Consider the following 21,401-nt stretch of genomic DNA (forward strand, 5'->3'; position numbering starts at 1 on the left):
CCAGTGATTTTAAGACATGACCACAGACGTGGGTGAGGGAGCAGTGTGAGCGACAGCCTATGAACATGATCAGACTTTTGTCTCAGTCGATTCATTCATGTCTTATGACAGGATCAGACTACCCGAATTCAGCCCGATTTTGACCCGACAGACACGTCGCAGCCATTTAATCAGAATACGGCACAGAACATCTGCTTAGAAATATAGGAAATATTGGAGAACAACAGCATGTAATTCTGCTCAATAAAGCATCACATTCATTATTTGTTTCACTTGTTTTTATTTTAAAGAGGCGCTGTGCAGTTTTGGCCATTTCTTCGCTGTTTTCTCTGTTTTTGCTGAAAGGTTTCTCTATAGCCCCCCCTACATGTTTCTCTATAGCCCCCCCTACAGGTTTCTCTATAGACCCCCCTACATGTTTCTCTATAGCCCCCCCTACAGGTTTCTCTATAGCCCCCCCTACAGGTTTCTCTATAGCCCCCCCTACAGGTTTCCCTATAGAGCCCCCCCCTACATGTTTCTCTATAGCCCCCCCTACAGGTTTCTCTATAGAGCCCCCCTACATGTTTCTCTATAGAGCCCCCCTACATGTTTCTCTATAGAGCCCCCCCCCCTACAGGTTTCTCTATAGAGCCCCCTACAGGTTTCTCTATAGAGCCCCCCTACAGGTTTCTCTATAGAGCCCCCCCCCCTACATGTTTCTCTATAGAGCCCCCCTACATGTTTCTCTATAGAGCCCCCCTACATGTTTCTCTATAGAGCCCCCCTACATGTTTCTCTATAGAGCCCCCCTACATGTTTCTCTATAGAGCCCCCCTACATGTTTCTCTATAGAGCCCCCCTACAGGTTTCTCTATAGAGCTCCCCTACATGTTTCTCTATAGAGCTCCCCCTACAGGTTTCTCTATAGAGCCCCCTACATGTTTCTCTATAGCGCCCCCTACATGTTTCTCTATAGAGCCCCCCTACATGTTTCTCTATAGAGCCCCCCTACATGTTTCTCTATAGAGCCCCCTACATGTTTCTCTATAGCGCCCCCTACAGGTTTCTCTATAGAGCCCCCTACAGGTTTCTCTATAGAGCCCCCCCCCCTACATGTTTCTCTATAGAGCTCCCCTACAGGTTTCTCTATAGAGCTCCCTACAGGTTTCTCTATAGAGCTCCCTACAGGTTTCTCTATAGAGCCCCCCCTACAGGTTTCTCTATAGCCCCCCCTACAGGTTTCTCTATAGAGCCCCCCCTACAGGTTTCTCTATAGAGCCCCCCTACAGGTTTCTATGTATGTTTATATAACCACACATTTTCTATAAGCTCAGGCTTCCACTTTTAAACAAAAACTAATCCAGTGCTGGTTCCATGGTATGAGAGTTTTGGATAGTTGTCATGGAAACATGAATTGGTCATGTGACAAGGGCTGGGAAGAGGGAACAGGCAACCAAGTGACAGAACTCTGACTCAATGAAAAAACAGGTTAAACTCCTACTATAAGCATTTCATTGTCTTTTCCTTGCTGTTCAACCCAGTTAGGACTCCATGTATCGTTATGATGATCATGTTGTTGCTGATCAGCCATTTTGCTTTACATCATTTTTTGTGTTGTATGTATGTTACACTTCCAGGATTGCTCCGGTGACGCAGGATATTCCGCCGGATGTCCCTCTTTTCACCGATGTCCGTTACCTTCCTCTGTCTCTGTGTTGGCGTTCTAACCTCCGGTGGATTTGTGAGGACTATGGTTAACTGCTCCTCAGATCTCTGCAGGGTAAATCCAGACAGCTAGCTAGACTATCTGTCCAATCTGAGTTTTCTGTTGCACGACTAAAACTACTTTTGAACGTAAACAACAAGTTCCTTCCGGAGGCTATTTAGCAGAGGCACCGTGACGATTGACGTTCATTTTCCTCCCATCCCAGAATGCTTTGTGGACTAGCCAGACCCTCCTCCGCAGCTCTGTGGAGGAAGGTCTGGTAAAAGCGAGACTAGATCAACACAAATATGTCGTGTATCGGGTGCGATCGCTGCTTGGAGTTTTGCTCCCATGTGTTGTGCTTTATTTACAGCCGTACTTGTCATCCAGAAAGCCACACAAAAGAAAAACGGATTACTGGTTAAGTAAATAAAATAATAAAAAATCAGTTTAGAAACAGTTTTCTCTGATGTGCTGTTTACCGTACATCTTGTCAAACACAAATCCAGACTTCTTTGGAAAACTTGGCACAACCACAAGGACGTTCAACAAAGTACACACAAACAAATATTAGCGAGGGGAAAAGAAATGACTCAACTTATTCTACAATAAATCATGTGTCCTTGAGTTTGAATAACATTGTTAAATAAATAAATAAGATGAAATGAAATAAGTTGTGGGTTAACAACCAGGGTCGTGAGGATTCTGAATGATAGCTGATGAAAAATTCAAACATGGCTTCGACGTCTTCAAACTGCAACTTCTGTTTAATTAATCACTCAGAGGAGACGTTTTCTCTAGCGCCATATCATTTTCCTAATACCTGTAAAATCAATATTCCCCTCAGCATCAGCTGTACGTTTGAAGAGTTCAGTTATTGCGTTACCGTATTTTCCGGACTATAAGTCGCATTTTTTTTTATGCTTTGGCTGGTCCTGCGACTTATAGTCAGGTGCGACTTATATATCAAAATATATATAATGTAAGATGTTTTAAATGTTATTTCATGCTGAAAACATTACCGTCTACAGCCGTGAGAGGTGCTCTAGGCTTGTGACGACTATATGCTGCTCCTAAAGACAACTGAGAAAGAAAAGAAGCTGCAGGAGACTGCAGGTAGTAAAACACGCAGCCGGAAACGGTCATCGAGCAGCAGAAGGAGAGTTTGGAGTGAGAGAGAAACTTGTGAGGGACTGGAGAAAAGGTTAGTCTTACTGCAATGAAGAAAACAAAGAAAGCTAGTCGCGCTGAAATCCAGATGGCCAGAGCTGGAGGAAGGAGTCCACAGATGGGGTGCTTGAACAACGTGCTGCTGGGAGAGGCTCGTCAACAGAGCTGTTACGTTACGTTAACGTAGAGGACACCTACCGTATTCAGCCCCTTGTTCTGGGGGCTGTTGGGTAGTTTAATAACTGTTAATGTGTTACGTTAACATAGAGACACCTACCGTATTCAGCCCCTTGTTCTGGGGGCTGTTGGGTAGTTTAATAACTGTTAATGTGTTACGTTAACATAGAGACACCTACCGTATTCAGCCCCTTGTTCTGGGGGCTGTTGGGTAGTTTAATAACTTGCCTTTCCAGATTAAATGTCTGTTCTTGGTCTTGGATTTTGTGAAATCATTTTCTAAATAAATGCAACTTATATATGTTTTTTTCCTCTTCATGACGCATTTTTTGACTGATGCGACTTATACTCCGGAGCGACTTATAGTCCGGGAAAATACGGTAAATGTGTCTTTTTTTTTTTAAATGCTCAAAACAACTGTACAACGTTTGGTTGGTAGCTGTTTAAAAATGCCTCACCGAAGTATTTCTAAAATCCTGGCTATAGGCTCTGATATATTTTTTTGTAAAATGATGATCAAAAAATACGATATATTATAATATTTTCTTCTTGTAAGTGACATCCTTATTATCCAAAATAAAGAAATGACACTCAAAAGTACGTCGTGCAGCACAGCCCTGCCTGACGAGTCGTGGTCTTGCCTTTCTTGCTCTATGGTTTGGATCTGAAAATGCTTGAACAAACAGTTGCTTTCGGCACCCTCCATGCTTGTGTACTTGAGTGTCCTTGTGTGCCGCAACAACATGATCCACTACCTCTGTGCTCCTTTCTCCTCCCTTTTCTCACAGGCACCAAATTCACAATTTGTGAAATCAAAGGAGTCATTGAACACCCTTAACTCTGTCCCACCTCTCATTTCACGTGTCTAATTAAGTTCAGCACACGTCCCGTAACTGTTCAGCACACATCTAATCACTGGTCGTCATCAGCATTACTGAAAGATAATAGGCATCACTGGTGATGAAGCCAGTTATTCCAAGTTATTTTGTATTAGTTTGTGCTGCCTTGAATGAACAAAGGCTGAGAGTGCTTTTTAGTCATTTATATGGACTTGTTCTCGTAATGGGAGAGTGGGGAATTGGCGTTAGGACTGCGGAGCAAATGCAAAGCAAAACTAGAAAGGATAGAAATTGGCTGTGTGTGTGTGTGTGTGTGTGTGTGTGTGTGTGTGTGTGTGTGTGTTTGTGTGTGTGTGTGTGTGTTTGTGAGAGCATATGTGTTTGAAAGTAAAGAGAGACAGAGGATTTGCTGTTTTGGTGGCGCTCGTCTCATCTCTGTGAAGGCTTTTATCGTCTCCTCTGGTCGCGGCGCTGATGAGGAGCTTTACAGGCGGCAAGAAGAGAGAGAGAGAGAGAGAGAGAGAGAGAGAGAGAGAGAGACAGAGAGAGAGAGAGAGAGACAGAGAGAGAGAGAGAGAGAGACAGAGAGAGAGAGAGAGGGAGAGAAGAGAAGGAGAAGCTTGTTAGAGAAGGGAGGTGTTGATGTGATAATTACACAGCTGTCATAGTCCCTGTCTGGCCCAAGAGCTGTGCCATCAGTGTGTGTGTGTGTGTGTGTGTGTGTGTGTGTGTGTGTGTGTGTGTGTGTGTGTGTGTGTGTGTGTGTGTGTGTCTGTGCATGTGCAAATACAGTGTCTGCTGTCTATGTGTGTGTGTGTGTGTGTGTGTGTGTGTGTGTGTGTGTGTGTGTGTGTGTGTAGGCTACATGTTTTCACATTTATATTTGCAGAACGCATATATGTTAGTGTATCATTCTTTTTCCCGAAAACAGTACAATGCACATTTCTGTGTAGGTATACTGTGTGTGTATGTGTGTGTGTGTGTGTGTGTGTGTGTGTGTGTGTGTGTGTGTGTGTGTGTGTGTGTGTGTGTGTGTGTTTAGACATTTGGTGTAGAGTAATGGGTGCACTTTTTCCTTTGAAATGTATGGCTGTGTCTTTTGGGGTGGAAATGAGGTTTTGAGCATCTGCTCTCTTCTGCCATTTTCTCCTTCTATAGTTCCCCCTTCTGTGTGTGTGTGTGTGTGTGTGTGTGTATGTGTGTGTGTGTGTTTATGTGTGTGTGTGTGTGTGTGTGTTTATTTTTCAAAAAGGCAGCATTGTTTTTGTCGGCTGTATGGATTCACCGCAGGCGCTGCAGGCAAACTCCACTTCCTCCAAGACAGCCCATAATTCTTCCATGTTGACTTCAGACACATACACTCCCTCTTTCAGCCCGCCATGACCACTGCTAGGGAAAGATAGTGTGTGTGTGTGTGTGTGTGTGTGCGTCAGTGCATTGTCGGGCCTGGTTGATTTGATACATGCCCGCAACTTGAATGGCAGGCCGCAGGCATCCAAACACCCGCTAACCTAGGCCAGATCGAGTCGCAGGGCGAGGAGGGAAAAGTAATGGGGGAGGAAAGTTGACCACCGCCCTGGGAAATATGTGGCGAGCAAAAACAAGCTCTCAAGTCGGCGGACAGCTTTTTCAATTGGTACTCTCCAAGATGTGGAGGAGTACAGGGTAGGGAGGGCGAGAGAGTAATTGGTGGAGGTGGCGGTGGTGTGAGGACGAGTGGAGGGCTGGTGTTGGTGGTTTGTGTTGCAGTTATGAACACAATGCTGTGAAACAGGAACAAACTCAATTTCAAGCCCAGAGTGCTCGAGGAGAAGCACTTGGTCCCTCCACCGCCAAACAAAGGCTTTAACCTCTTCCCTGCTGCAGAGCTTTGTGTTGGAGTTACAGGACCCTCTGTGTTTAGAGCAATTTCTCATCACAACCTGATCTCACAGAATTCCCTGAAATGAACACAGGCCCTTAAGTTAAGGAAAAGGTCGTGGGTGGGCGGGACAACAACGGTTTGCGTTTAGGAAAAGAAGAACATGACGAACATGACGGCCGTACACAGCGGACGGGTCGGGTTTAGCAAAAATACAACGGGACGGTTGGGTTCAGGAATCCTGACACGCGGGACACGATCCCAGGTCTCCTGGGTGAAAGTCCTGTGTTGTTTGACCCATCCACCCCCGCAAACAACCTCCCTATGCGGATTTTCGGGCTTTCATACTACTCGCTACCGTAGTCGCTCTTAATGCTACGTCATCTTCTCATTGACTTTACATTGGCATATGATGCTTGATATTTAACATGTTTAATAGTTACAAGGCTGTTGTCCAGAACATTGTTCCTCTTTATGTAGACTTTTTTTTTTTCCTACCAAAAATGTGACAGTGTGTCGCCTTCTTTGGACCTATTCTTGCTTTCCTTCCTTCTACTTCCTACCATCTTTTTCCAAGTTTTTGTCTTTACAGTTTTTGTCTACGGTTTCGGTACAGGACTTTCTGAACGGTGCTAATGTACACCAAATGCAATCTTTAACAGAAATGATTAGGCTTGTTGTGCATGCGGAACATGCTTCACTTCCGAGTTCCCACACCAACATATTAAGCGACGGACCAGAAGTTTGTTTAGTCTCCGCCCTGCACTTTGAGCCCTTTACACACACTTTGCACACAGTACGCTTATCCCAGCCAAGCCTCTCGCTAGCTAGCGTCATGGCCAATGTAGAGACCCTCCGTTATCGTTAAGGTCTCCTGTTTGGGAACACTTTGGTTTCCCAGTAAAATACATCAACGGACAAAAACAAGTGGATAAGACGAAAGCAGTGTGCCGACATTGCTCAATAGGGATCGAGAATGTTGCTGGCAACACGTCAAACTTGCTAACCCCCTTGAAACGACACCACGTGAATGTGAATATCACTGCTACAAGAAAACACGCGAGCGTAGTACAAACGCAGCTCCCCTGGCATTTGGACAGACTTTTACTGGTAATTCAGATCGGGCAAAAGCAATAACAAATGCCATTGGATCTACGACCATATTCATAGACCACAGAAAGATCATTCATTTGATCTGATTTATTTTCCGAACTGGAAAGTTGTAAACTGATTGTTATTTACAAAGGTTCATAATAAACAACAAGCACATTTTTTTGCTTTTTACTTCCTTTACTGTCCCGAAAATGAACCGAATCGTGACTTGAAAAACTGAGGTACGTACCGAACTGTTTTTGTGTACCGTTACACCCTGGGAATACTACTTCAGGGCAGAGGTGGAATGTAACGAATTACAATTACTCACATTACTGTAACTGAGTAGTTTTTAGTGTACTTTTACTTTTCAAAGTAAAATGTGTACTTATAGGGGTGTAACGGTACAAAGAAATCACGGTTCGGTTTATTTTCGGTACAGTATGGGAAAAAATGCAAAACTCCCAACAAGTAACGTAAAGAAGCAAAAAAATGTGCTCGTTGTTAATTACAGACTGATCTCATGAGATTGCGTATGTATGACACGCCAATCCGTACGCCAGTATTGGCGTGTTATCAAGACGCATACTGGCTTTGTAGCGTCTTTATCAACACCGTTTGGCCTCCGTTGACTTACATTACCTTGTGATTGCGTGTGAATTGACGCCGTAGCGAGTAGTATGAAAGGTGGAAAATCTGTGTAGGGAGGTTGGTCGGGGGGGGGATGGGTCAGACGCAGGACGTTCACCCAGGAGACCGGGGATCGGGTCCCTCATGTGGCGTTTCCTCGCCCTGTTGTTTGTGTAAAGCCAACCCTGTTTTCCTTTTCCTAAACTCAACCATAGCTTTCTTCTCGCGATAACACGGCAAGACGGCGTGTATGTTTACGTCCGGATAGCTCGAAATGCGTACAGATAACACGCCACTTGGCTTAAGGAAGTCGGCGTGTATGTTTACGCGAAGTCATGATGTCACGTTGTTTATTATGAACTTTTGTAAATAACAAATACACATTTTAAAAAACTACTTTGAAAAGTAAAAGTATACTAAAAACTACTCAATTACAGTAATGTGAGTGATTGTAATTCATTACATTCCACCTCTGCCCTTAAGTAGTAGTCCCGGTACACAAACACCCGTTTCCTGGGTGAAAGTCTTGTGTTTTCCCCCTTAACGTCTTCTGTGACACAAACTTCTTTCCCCCGCTTAAAAATCCTGTGTTTTAGGACCCAACAATCCACCCGCGACCTCCTTATAAAGCAGCAGTCAATGTGGTGCGTACAGTCATAAATACACGGAAAACATACAGTGCTTTACTTTCCGTAGCTATATGAACGAATGGTTCATGAGAACATTCTGCCATGAAGGTGGCGGTGTGATGCACTGAGAGAGAGAGAGTTGGGCTTCACTTCTGTTTTCATGCATGTAAGATTAGAAAAAGTGTAAAAATAATTATTGCCTATTTTCTGTTTTATTCGCACAGTTCTCGTCACATTAAAGCAAAGCACCAAACATGCCGCTAAACCCTATCCAAGGCCGCCGTAAAGCACCATGCGGGCCCCGGGGCTATGAGGTTTTCAAGACCCTCCCACACTCCCCCAAGCACCATCACGATGCAAGTATAGCCCCGTCCAACCAGCACAAGCATTAGCCGCAGCCGCATACAATAATGCATCAACAATCACTCACGACTGCAGTTCCATTTCATGACTGTTGCGGCACCAAATGCAAGTCACATAGTCAGCAACAGCCGGGAGTGCCACACAAAGTCAAGCATGATTTTTTTTTTCTCCCTGTTAATTTTATTTATTTATTCCCCCCCCCTCCGGGCCTCATGGGCCCCTTCACATCGTCGGGTAAGCCCGTGTATTAAACCGGCGGTGCCTATTGCTTGTGTATAAGTCATAATTCAGACAGCAAGAGCAAATTAGATAAATGACTCCCGTGCACCTTCAAAGACAGAGGGATTTCTCATTTGAGTGGAAATTAAATTAATACCACTGGGAATGGCTCATGAATCTTCACACAGCCTGCTGTGGTGATAATACGACGCCTCACGTGTTTTCGGATGGATTTGTTCTTCTTTTTAATGCTTTTATAATAACAGTAAAGCAAAGCAAAATTCCCTCGGTGCGTGGAGAATTATTAAATCCACTTGCGCCAGCACGCTGCTTTCATTATGTCACTTTGGGGGTACGATGAAGAGCACTCAGACAAGCGTAATTGGCGGCATCCATTTGTGACCTTGGCTAGAGCACGAGGTGCCATCGCATCATCAATACGAGACGACGGGAAGTCGGCGCCCTGAGGGAGGGAGAGGCAGAGAGAAGGCTAGTGGATGAGGGAGGGATGGATAGAGAGACGGGAGGACAGTGGCACTGCCATCTGTCTATGTGTTCTGACCCACTGCCCTCCTCAGCGGCCCAGTACCCAAATTAGGACAAGTGACACACCAACTAATTGCAACACATAAGTGTGTGTGTGTGTGTGTGTGTGTGGGGGGGGACAACAGTCTCTGCACAGATACATTTCAAGGCTCCACTTGGCAAGGTTTTGATGGAAAAATACTTCTGTCTTATTAGCCTAAATCATGAAGTGGAGCTGTGGCAGACAAGAGTGCTCTATCCCCATCACCACTTACCTTCATCCTATTTGTGAATTGTGGGTTTAGACACTTCTTGACCACATTGACATTTTCAGAGCTAAACACAAAACTTTTCTCCAAAACAGCAGCAAATGAGAACTGTTTAGTGTTACTAAACTGTAAGTGACTAACCCTAGACAACGCATTCTCATGAACGGCTTCATACGATATTGTACGAAAATGCATGCACACCAGTTCGTGTAATATCCTATGAAATTATGCAAAGATTACGCTCGATGGTGTTTTAAGCCCCCACCGTCGACTTCAAGGCACCTAACCCTAGTGCCTTCCATGCAGCGCTGCCTGGAAGACGACGTTGGGGGCTTAAAACACCAAACACCAAAAATTACGCGGATGATCAGCATAACTTCTGAATGTGCGGTCCATAGAACAGGCACACTAGAGACCTAGCTTAGCGCTCCGCTACCTTGAATGGGGATATAATGATTTAATCTTTCCAAATGTTATCAGAATTCTGATCGTAAGGCGAGTCATTTCGCGGGGGTTACTGTGCACTTCTCTGCACCACACAGCTGACAGATAAAGTTAGCAAGTAGCTAACTAGAGCAGCAGATACGATTAGCGACTAAATAATCACATATTTGTCTCTCATAGTTGATGGAGAATGAAACAGGACTAAAGGGAGAGACTTCATCAGGCGAGAAAGAGCCTGTTCTGTACTTCCTGAAGTGGCCAAAACATATTAATGCAGCTGCAAAAGAACCATACAGGTGTTCTTTGTCCCGTCCTATCAGGTTGCAATAAATGTTAACTGGAAAGTCAGACGTCAGTCGATCACACGCTCCAAAAAAGAGTCTGATCGGGCAGAAAACAGTGAAAACACCTGTGTACGTGTACCGTGGATGTGCAGACACTTTTAGTAGGCCTACTCATCACTGTGATCTTTTCTGCAGATGCGAGAAGTCACTTGTCAATCAAACTGTGTGGGTGGTTCTTGTTTTGATGAAGTTTGATATTATGCATTTCTGAATTCTTTATTTTCTGTCTCTTTTTCGTCATGATAGTTACTATTAAAAGGAAAAAAAATGTCAAAATTTCCTTTTTGCCAGTGGATTAAAAACCATCTCCCAAAACAGTGAACTTGAACTTTTAGTTTTGCAACATGTTCTACAGTAGTAGTAGTAGTAAGTAACCACAGAGTGATGGTAGATCATCTCTGAGTGTGTAAAAGTCATCAGTATGAGTAAAAAGTATTCTGACTTGAACTTGGCCAGCTGAGGGTGGGATGGGGGGGGCAGGCCAAGTTGCAGTTCACTTCCTGCTTTAAGGCAAACATGTTGCATATTGCAGCTTTAACATTCTGGAGAGACGGGAAAAGAGCCAGACAGAAAGATGAAGGATGAGAGACTAGGAGGAGACGAGGAATGTGAAGTGTTCTGTTAAACTCGTTCTAATTTGAGGAACATCACTTGGCTGCTTGACAAGCAGCCCAGGGGCAGAGATCATACTGCTGAAGATGTTAGAGGGGAGACACACACACACACACACACACACACACACACACACACACAGCCAGTGGGTAGGATTAGTGGTTCATTAAAGGAATAGTTTTGTATCTATGATATGATTTATCTGTTAGCAGTGGATAGCGGTCGGCACCCCCCCCCCCCCGTTTTGGAAAAGCAGGCTGGAGTGCCGACACAGGAGCTAAGCAATGTACTGCTGGGGGCAGGGGCAGCACGGGAGGCAGCTAAGCTTATTTTAGCCACCTAAAAAAAGGACCACCTAAAGAATTTTTGCAGTTTAAGTGTACGCTATAGTTACATCATTTTCACTGCTTGAGCTTGCTGTCAGACAGCCCTTTCCGACGTAGAACTGATGCTGTTGTGTCCATCCTTCACAGTCACCAGACTCCTTTAATAAAACCAGTTATTTTACCTCACAGAACACAAGAGTTTCTGGTCCACTGCCTCCACAGGCAGATTTTGAGACAGGGCAGGGCAGCACATTGCTAAAATACTCCGCTATCAAACAATAAATAAATTATAAATAAGAGATACGTTTAAGCCACCTCTAATATTACTGTAACAAAACACCCTACTCAGCCCTATGTCTAGTCCTATGGATAAACCGAGGAGACAAACACTCACCTAACATGGATCATGATAGTTTCTATCTTCAAATTGAACATTGAGGCTATTCCTTCAGTTTTTCAGTTGGACTTTTGTGGCTCTGACTTTGACATGAATGTCCAAAGGGCCGTCCACACCAAGAACTATAACTATAGGTTTCTATACATATAATATAGTTCACTAAAAATTGTTCTACCTCAAGTCGATGTTGGACAGTGGCACGCTATGTCGTTGGGGTCACTTTCAGAGAGATTTGATGAATGATAGAAACACTGAAAGCCAATTAAAATCCATCGCACTGCAGAGAGCTATTTCTTCCACACAGGTGGTCAGGGGCGTGGTGTGACTTTCCACTCGATGGGGCTACAATCCTATAGGTAGCTCTGTGTATTTTTAAACATGGCAACGTCCGCTGTATTAGTGTATTACTGTATTATTATCATTAGCTGGAAGGTGAGGTGTGAGCTTGATGTCACTGTTTACAGAACCTTAGGCTGGCTGCACACTGCCTGCGAGGCGTGAGCGTGGCGTGTCAGTTGCGTGTCAGCTGCGTGGCGTTTTCTATGTCTTTACACACCAGAAAGGTGTCTGACGCGGCGCTGCTGCTGCTAGCCTTGTCTGTACACATGGATGTTTCTCATAAACATAAACATAAATATATACTGATCTGATTACAGCAAAGACAACGTCGACAGTATTGACGGCAACATAGGCTCCAGAATATTTCCTTCTGTATTGACAGGTGCAATATTAGAAAATCAATCATTATTTATTATTATTTTTGGGACATTTATATCTGCATTTACGTCAAAACCTCGAGACTTTCAAACATCAACATGTCATTTATTAATATGTATTCGTGTCAAAATGACATATAAACATCTTTTCCTATTCTATGTTGCCTGGAAACGCTTCCAACACGCTTGCTTGTTGCATGAAAAATAGGCGTCAGTTCTATTTCTAGTATGCGCGCGTTTTTGAGACGTGCGTGTCACGCAGGCAGTGTGCACGCTCTAACCTGTTACCATGGGAGCCGAAATAAAAACGGACACGCCACGCAGCTGACGCGCTCACGCCACGCAGCCAGTGTGAAGCCGGCCTTATCGTTCAGCTCACATCGTTATAGTTATAGTTATGGTAAAGCCCTTAAGCCCTTTGACTAAACGACAAGAAATGCAACGTTATTAACAGTGACTTCACACAGAGGTTCTGGCCCAGGGGCCCGCTGAGCCCTTGGGCCCCTGGTCCTGGGCCCCTGGTCCTGGGCCCCTGGTCCTGGGCCACTGGTCCTGGTGGCTTCCAGCCAGTCAGCGCTCAGATACTGTACCGTTTTACGCTGCACATTTAACAGTTAGCGTTTAGTTTCCTGTTCTATTCTGAGCCTGGCCCACTGAGGTCCAGGCTCCAAGGGCTCCGAGGGTGAACCAGGTCAAGGTGACATCTCACACTGTGACCGCCGACTCCGAGCTGCCGTAACAACCGTCACGCCTCATCAGTCACACCTGTCAGACAGGTGTATGTGTGTATGTGCGTGACTCGGGTGCCAGTGCACACGGAGGATGGTGACGAAGGACTGGATGGATGTGGGGAGGATGGTAAAACCTATTTACTTCAAATTCATTCACATACCTCCTCTGTTTTGTTTCTTTGTCTGCAGTGAACCTACTGGACACGACGACGATCACAGGAGACTGGGGCTGGCTAACGTATCCGTCACATGGGGTAAGAACAACATATCCACGGTCTGAGATCAACATTTTCCCATAACAGCACAGGACAAATACATATTTAAACAGATTTGAAAACTCTTTTGCCAAAATGATGAAGACTTCAGATGTCGAATCTCCCTCAAATTAGTCTCGCATTGGTTCCTGTCGAGGAATGTGTGGCTCCTCCAGACATTCAGTCTATGATGGAGAAAAAAAACGCTCTGGGTTGTTTTGCATTTCTTTCACAACGGTCTTGGACGGCGCTGAGCTCCGGATGCAGCGACGGTGGCTCTGCTAAATAGTCTCGGGAAGGAACTGGTTTCTTGTGGAACATTTGCACCCCGCAAAATAAAACGCCACATACAATATTACATGACGTTAAAGCGTAACTCTCGCCAAAATGCAACCTATGTACCCGAGTCAGACTTTCGTTTAAAAGCATATTTAGGACGGAAACGCCACTTTTAAGATGTACCGTGCTCTCGTTTTTGGGTCAAATGGCCTTTTGAATGGGAGTGCTAGGGGCGCTACGATGCTAGCCTCAAAATATCTATTTTTAAACCACTAAGAAGGCTCGACACAACATGAGACTTTGCTCCAAGTATCACCAGGGACTCTACACCTTAACCACAGCACTGACAACATTGGTTGGTACCCAGAGTTTACTAAAAAGAAAGGTTTTAACAACTCACTGTAGCTGTTGGTACTTCTGTCTAACTTCCGACTTTCCGGCTTTTTTGTAGCTGGATATATTATTTGTTGTTTCTAATATAACATTTGGATAACGTTGATGATAGTGAGATACTTGCTACAGTTGCATTTCGAGTGCTAAATCAGCGAAACAACATTTTATTTCTCTGATTTCCTGCTGTGTTTGAATGCTGCCTGGCGCTCTCTCTCTCTCTCTCTCTCTCTCTCTCTCTCTCTCTCTTTTCAGTAACTCTCTACCTCGCTCGTCCACATACCGTGACCGTGCAGGCGGCCGCTCGTGAGCCTCTCTCGAAAACAGTTTCAGCCATCTCCACCAGTTGACAGTTCGTGAAATAATAAAACAGACTGCAGTGCACGACGACACCAGCAGATGAATGGTGAAGGAAGACTGATGAACTATTATAACTATTCCATTATCTTCATTGTGACTATTATTGCCACTGTTCATCACACCCCCAACCGGCACCGTCAGACACCGCCTACCACCTACTTCCTAAAAGGGAGTTTCTCCTCGCCACTGTTGCACTTATGCATGCATGCTCTTGGGGGAATCACTGGAATTGTTGGGTCCTTGTAAATTATAGAGCGTGGTCTAGACCGACTCTATCTGTAAAGTGTCCTGAGATAATTCCTGTTAACTTAATTGAATTGAAAGTCACAAAAAGACCCTAGGCTGCATTTTGGCGAGAGTTACGCTTTAACAACACAGTAACGTGATCTATTTAAATGAGCTGGATACATGCTTAAATGTCATTAGCTCTTACCAGTGTATCGCCGTTTGTATTTTGTCCGAAGCAATTTCCACCAATCGGTCCCAAAACGTCCCAGTTAGAGAGGAAATGCCATAAAAGTATTCTTTGTACATCTTTACAATCATTCCCCAAAAGAACCAAGCAGGCCTGCCTTGTTGCACCAACCCAATTTACTCTAGGCTCCAAGGGGAAGAAGAGGAGAGGCAGGTCGGGGGAAGAGGGAGGAAGATGAAAGAGAAGGAACGAGGTGACCGAGAGGGCACGGCGTAACTACATTAGCATATTGTAATGCCACACGATGATGCCTGGGGTGATGAATTAGGACTCCAGCCGCGATCTTTATAGCAGCGACATGACACAATGTACCCGACTCCCCCCCCTCCGGCTGTCAGCGAAGTGGTAGAAACATTTAACCCACCTCCAGCCCACACAACAGAAAGCGGTGTGATTGAACGGCGGCCAGGAGGAGCAGATGGATTGTCTTTCAAGTCCTGAGAAAAGACCTGGACAAATTGGATCAGAGTTTTGAGCGAAATAACTCCATCTGTGTAAAAAAATCAGCATGAGAAGTGAATCTCCTCCGTCCTGACAGGCCCTTGACATAACATCTAGATTACATAAACTCAGTCCGGGGTGTCTTATTTAATTGGTTCAATATGCCAGAAATATTCACTCCTAACTTGACGAGAGACGTATTTTCACTCTGAGCTGTTGTGATTGAAATGTTTGATTGAATGGATTTAGAGCTGGAGCTCAGCTTTGTGGCGTTATGGTCCGGTTACATAAGGTCTGGAGCTGAATGGCAACGATCTGAGGAAGGTGAAACAAGCTGTATGGTGTTTTATTCTCATCAGACAGTTCTTTTATGCTGATCTTGAAGTGACGCTGAAGTCTCAACCCAGTCTCACGGCAGTTCGTGAAACGGTCACATTTGATTTGTGTACACGAACACGTTTATCTGGTTATTTTCGTGCTCAGATTATTATTCTAAGTGTCTGACAACATTATGGAAAGGATCCCTACAGAGATAGACCTTTTTTGTTAAAGAGTAAAATACCTTTTGTTTAAAGGCACTTTCACACCGAACAAAGAGTTTGTTTGCCCCGCTGGCGCGGTTCGTTTGGGCAGGTGAGAACGCAGCAATCAAACTCTGGTGCGCACCAAAAGCGGACCAAACAAGCGTACCAAAACCTGCTTGAAGAGGTGGTCTCGCTACGCTTTCAATCCAACTCTGGAGAGGTTTGTTTGTGGTGAGAACGTGATCCGTACTCGAACCGCACCAACTAGGCTTTATATACTCCGCAAATCTGAGCTGATGTCTCCTGTAGTCAGGTGTGTCCAGCAGTCTGAGCTGATGTCTCCTGTAGTCAGGTGTGTTTAGCAGTCTGCGATGCAGCAGAGCAGCAAAATGTAGCAGCTTGCGGTGTTTCTATCACAGAAATAGACAGCGGTCAAGCTCGCGGTCCGTCACTCACATCTCCGTGGTCAAACCAGCTGCCGCAAATTTGGAGACGGACGCCGGCAGAGGAGAGCGAAGTCTCGGTGACCAGAGCAGACGTAGTAACGCTTGTGAAACAATGTCTGTCCCCCAGACACATCCGACCAATAAGAGGGCTGGACGTTCTCTGATTTGTAATGATGCATTTTAGTACGCTTGGATTTTTCCAGGTGTGAAACCAAACTGAACCGAACCGACCGAGGGCAAACCCACCAGACTCCATTTAAATAAACAGTCATTTTATCACTGTAAAACACACTTCATTGAAAGTCGACAGAAACAACATAAAAGTAGAAAAAGTCGCCTTGCTTCGTCTATCCACTGTTCCAACAATCACCACTCTGGTTTGGTTGAAATAAACCTTTAATTCACCCATTTACATGTGCAAATATGCTGGCTCTATACACGCTAAAAGTACTGATTATGTAAATGGAGTCTGGTGAGTTTGGTGATGGCGATTTCGGGGCTAAACAAAAGCTTACATTGTGTAAAATGATTTACTGTTATTCAAGGTGCCTCAGACTGTATATTTGTGTGTGTATGTGTGTGAGAACGAGAGAGAAAAAACATTGCTGAGACCTCATGGGCTCTTTGATAAATGGATGTTTTGACAGTTTCTAACTCTCACACACTCTCACTTACTCACACATTCACACACACAGTACACATATAAGGTCATTTTTTGCCATTCTGACAGTTTACAGTGTTATGAATGTGCCATGCTAGCAGCATCAGTTTTTCAGCTGCCCCCCTCTCTTTGATGGTCTTAGGTCGAGAAAATGCAGCTGCAGTAGAAGCAAAAGATTTCTGTCACCTCACGATAATGTCATGAAAAGCTGTTACAGTTTGGTGCTGAGTGACTTGTGTATGTACGGTCACACTGCGTCTGATCCCAAAACCGGGTGAGAAGTTTGGATTCTGCAGAATCTATTGTTACATAACAAATACATTCAACCTGGCTCTGCCGTTTCCCCCGCAGGTTCAAAAATGTTATTTTTACATTGAAATGTTGTTCTGGAGGGGACACACTGTCACTGTGAGTGAGTGAACAGCAAGGGTGAGAGGGAGAAAGAAGGAGAAATACAGTAGATAGAGAGGTTGCCCACAGGGAATACAAGAAGAATAAATGTCAAGTCTACGCTGGAGGAAGATGGATTAAAATTGTCAAACAACTGTTTATTTTGAAGGTGTACTTATTCCCAGATGATCCCTTTGCATTTAGGCTTCATCCACACTACTACGGTTTTATTTCTGAACAAAGTTTTGAAACAAACCTAATCTCCATCCACACTGACAAGCCTAAAACGCATATCAAATGACCGTTCATGTAGAATGGGCAAGCTAGTCTCTCATTGCCAGCCTTATCTCCACGGCCCTGTGGAGGAAGGTCTGGCTACACCACAGCTACATTCTGGGTTAGGAGAAAAAAACGCTCTGGGTTGTTTGCGTTTCTTTAAACCAATCACAATCGTCTTGGAAGACACTAAGCCCCGGACGCAGAGACGTGGCTCTGAAAAATAATCTCGGGAAGGAACTTCTTTTGGTGGAACATTTGCACCCCACAAAAGAAAACGCTACATACAATATTGTCCTATGACATGCTTCTTTTTGGATGCTTTTATATAAGCCTTAGTGGTCCCCTAATACTGTATCTGAAGTATCTTTTATATAGACCTTAGTGGTCCCCTAATACTGTATCTGAAGTCTCTTTTATATAGGCCTTAGTGGTCCCCTAATACTGTATCTGAAGTCTCTTTTATATAGACCTTATTGGTCCCCTAATACTGTATCTGAAGTCTCTTTATATAGGCCTTAGTGGTCCCCTAATACTGTATCTGAAGTCTCTTTTATATAGGCCTTAGTGGTCCCCTAATACTGTATCTGAAGTCTCTTTTATATAGGCCTTAGTGGTCCCCTAATACTGTATCTGAAGTCTCTTTTATATAGACCTTAGTGGTCCCCTAATACTGTATCTGAAGTCTCTTTTATATAGACCTTAGTGGTCCCCTAATACTGTATCTGAAGTCTCTTTTATATAGGTCTTAGTGGTCCCCTAATACTGTATCTGAAGTCTTTTTTATATAGGCCTTATTAGTCCCCTAATACTGTATCTGAAGTCTCTTTTATATAGGCCTTATTAGTCCCCTAATACTGTATCTGAAGTCTCTTTTATATAGGCCTTAGTAGTCCCCTAATACTCATAGGCAATTTCTGTGTCTGTAGCTTTAAATGCTGTTGAGTAGGAGAGAGGAGGGGCACGGGACCATGCACCATGCAGAAGGCTTAGCTTTGCCAGCGGCAGCAGCAGCAGTGAGTGAAGCAGCGTCAGTGTGGCAGGGATCAGAGAGGAGGGAGTCACATTTACAAGGACCGCCTTGATGTGAGAATGGCTGTGATTGGTGTGTATGATAGGAATGATAATTCAATTAGCGGGCGTATGACTCCCGTGTCCTGCATGAACTAACACTAAGCTTAATTGAACTGTTCACACAATACAGTAATGTGAGCTATTTAAACTAGAACATGCATTTCCTGCAGAAAATACGTGTGAATGCTGAAAAGCTGAAGCTACACTGCATTGCTGGCAAGAAGACGTTGTAGTGATAATAGTTGGGAAAGTGGGAGTGGTTTTAATTAGTCTGAGTTTTATTGATACATGGTCAAACGTCATTAGCTCTTACCAGTGTATCTCCGTGTGTACTTTGTCCACAGTAATCTCCACCAATCGGTCCCAAAACGTCCCAGTTAGACAGGAAATGTCATAAACATATTTTTTGTAAAGCTTCACAAGCAGGCCTGCCTTGTTGCAGGACCCAAATCTTCACGTGTAGCTTGCTAGCTCGAAGGTTGGTGTTGGTTCCCGTAGCGAAGGGATTTTGAGAACGGCAACACACAGAGAGCGGACGCGCTTCCGGAAGTCAGACTTTATCCTGTCCGGTTTGGGGACAGAACTCAGGCGCAGACTGGAGTTGGTGCAAAAAAAAGTTTTATTAGACAGAAAGAGTGAGCTGGCATTGAGGGGTGCTTGGTCCTCACGCTGGTCACCAGCCTGGTCACACACTGCTGTGGGATGGCATCCCATTCTTCAACCAGCAGTCCTGACCTCAACCCCACTGAACACTTGTGGGATCAGCTTGGGCGTGCTGTTCGTTGGGCCATCCCACAGCAGTGTGTGACCAGGCTGGTGACCAGCGTGAGGAGGAGGTGCCAGGCTGTTGTGGCTGTTTATGGTTCTTCCACACGCTACTGAGGCTCCTGTTTGTGAAATGAATAAATTGTTAAATTGCCAATATGTCTTGTTTCTTCAAACTTCAATCATCCAATCCACCAAACACCAAACGGGTCAACGGCAGAATAAGCTTTTGCTCATCCCACAAATGGATGTTCCTTTCAAATGGGGCACCATTTGAAAGGGAACTAAACAGGCTTTCCAACGGTATAAGATTTATTGCCAAAGGCATTGTTACCATAGAGAAATAATCTACCAAACAGAGAGAGAGAGAGAGAGAGAGCTTTCTATTAGCTGTTGTACAAATGTAGCTGTGTCACAGTGGGATTAAAATGTTTCCTATAAAATAGCAGAAGATTGTCAGTTCAATCAGTGGTGTGTGTATGTGTGTGTGGGTTAGGTCTTTATTAGCACCCTCACCTCTTCCTTCAGGCGAGTCTCGTTAAGTGGCATCATGACAGATCACGTCTTCGACTCAAGGGGCTTCTTTCCGTCCAATTTATTCAGGCAACGGGTAGGACGCCCATGGGCTGTCCCAGGAGCATCTTCCTCTGTTTTTCACTCCCGTACTCTCTCTCACACTCACACACACACACACATACACACACACACACACACTTTCTCTCAGAGCTTGTCAGATAGTGCAGGAAGACTTCATTATCCTCCAGTCCGATCTATGTTTGCCATGACAGGTTCATCCACTGGCCACCCCTCAATCGATACAGCTGACAGTACAGTGTGTGTGTGTGTGTGTGTGTGTGTGTGTGTGTGTGTGTGTGTGTGTGTGTGTGTGCGTGCGTGCGCGTGTGTGTGTGTTTGTGATGATTAACGTGGGCTGTGGAAGCCATGATGTGGATGAGCAAGTGATGAGCTGAAGTGTCAAAAGCCCACAGTCTGTTTCTAACTATTTCTCTCACTCCTTGTTACTTTCTCTTCCTCTGTCTCACTCTCTTGTGTATTTCTCTTAAAATACACTCAGAAGCAGCACTAAACTTCACTTTTAAATCTGAACCATGTGTCTGAGCCTGTATTATTTTGCCTTTCTGAAACATTACGGGTTATTGTGTGTGTTTATGCCAAGGGGGTAAGCTTGTCCTCGGACCGCGAACCTCCTATTGCGCCATTTTGATGCTAATGAGCCATCACCTCCCGTTAGCATCCCATTGACTCCCATTCATTTTGGCGTCACTTTGACAGCGAATACCTTTACATCTGAAGCGTTTAAAGACTCTATTTGTCCGTTGTTTATTTCTAAAGAAACACGACAATGTATAAAAGGCTCCATTACCTTGTAGCTCACGTTATGGCTCCGTAGCAGACGTTTTTATAACAATAGGCTAACGATTGGGTCATAACCACGAGACTTCCTGTCTCATAGTAGAGGAGTTACCGTATAGTACAGGAGAAGCTCTCAGGCAGTTTGGACTTCCATCAGCTGTTTAAGTGTAATGACTAATGTTAACTATCATTTTAGTGATCAATAATGAGCCTGTGTCTATGTTATCTCCTTACATATACCTACGCTCTCCGTCTCTGCTAGATTGGGAACGATTGAGATTTCTCTTGGCACAGCTACCAGAAGACTTCCAACTTTCAGACAGGTTGCTCACGTCACATCTACGTCTTCAAGCTCAGTTGGAGGCTGCTCAGTAACGCTCAGCCATCACCGGGAAAGAGCTTCTAATGTCCTTCACTGGTCTCCGTCCAGAGACACGGGACCTGTTGGTCCATTCTTATATACTGTCTATGGTTTATGCATAGAGAGGCGAAGTTCCTCCCCTTCTGGTGGACCCCATCGGACCTTATTTCGGGAAAAATATGTATGGTAGGTACGGGGAGAGACAAACCATTTTTTGATCCTGTTTGAATTGAGCAATGAATTACACATACAATGGTCGTCAATTTCAAAGATCATTTTGCAACTGAAGAAAGTCTCAGT

The sequence above is a fragment of the Sander vitreus genome, chromosome 4, assembly GCF_031162955.1.
Source record: "Sander vitreus isolate 19-12246 chromosome 4, sanVit1, whole genome shotgun sequence".
In the NCBI taxonomy this organism is placed as follows: Eukaryota; Metazoa; Chordata; class Actinopteri; order Perciformes; family Percidae; genus Sander; species Sander vitreus.